The sequence below is a fragment of the Primulina tabacum genome, chromosome 3 (genome assembly GCF_025594145.1).
Source record: "Primulina tabacum isolate GXHZ01 chromosome 3, ASM2559414v2, whole genome shotgun sequence".
Taxonomy (NCBI): Eukaryota; Viridiplantae; Streptophyta; class Magnoliopsida; order Lamiales; family Gesneriaceae; genus Primulina; species Primulina tabacum.
In genome coordinates, this window is record NC_134552.1 from 34,401,868 (window position 1) to 34,402,876 (window position 1,009).

General features: G+C 40.4%; 1 pseudogene; it reads left to right on the top strand.

The window, feature by feature from the left end:
- LOC142538677 (clavaminate synthase-like protein At3g21360) overlaps positions 1–1,009 on the top strand; it is a 2,567-nt pseudogene continuing 1,558 nt past the window's right edge.

The window sequence follows — 1,009 nt, forward strand, 5'->3', positions numbered from 1 at the left end:
AATGCTAGTAAATTCAGGTTTCTTCAAAGAAATCGAGATTCCCCAACAGGGAACCCACGGCGGGGTTGTCTTTCCGGCCGCGTTGATCCCACCGCACGGAATCCCATGATCCGTCGGCCGTCAAAGGGCAGAAGCCGTGGCTGAACTCCCTTCTGCACATGCATGGGGCTGTTCTGTTTAGGGGGTTTGATTCCCTATCCACGGCTTCGGACTTCAACGACTTCGTCGAGGCGTTCGGGTACGAGGAGCTTCCGTATGTAGGCGGCGCTGCTCCGAGGACTAACGTCGTTGGTCGGGTTTTCACGGCGAACGAGTCTCCGCCCGATCAGAAAATCCCATTCCATCATGAAATGGCACAGGTCAATTGATTTTCTGGAGCTTGATTAATCTTGGAATTCAATTTAATTGTATTCGAGTATAATAATTATTATTATTTTTTGGAAAAATAAATTTTAGTTTGTTTTTTTTATTTAAATGTTTTTTTAAAATAATTTGAAGTTATTTGAACTAATTAATTTATATAATTGTATAACATTAATTATTTTTATCTGATTTTGTGGTAAATCAGGACGCCGCATAATTGATATAGCTATTATTTTTGAGGAGCAAATCTGAAATTGACCCAGTATCTGAATTATAATGATTCACACTCAATATGGGCAAAATTAATGATTAAATTTGAAGAGTTGGGGTAAATAGCATATAACGAAGATTCATGGGTTATATGTCAATGGTTCATGTTTTAAATTTTCCTATGTACTGGTTAGGTTCCAGAGTACCCGTCCAAGTTGTTTTTCTTCTGTGAGATAGAACCTGCGAATGGGGGCGAAACTCCGATTGTTCTCAGTCATGTTTATACGAGAGGATGAATGAAAAGTACCCGGATTTTGTTGAAAAACTAGAGAAGCACGGAGTGATTTATACCGAATCTTGGGAGATGACGATCCTCATCCCCAATCGGCCGTGGATGGAAATCTACATTCTTGACCAAAGATAAGAGCGTGGCGGA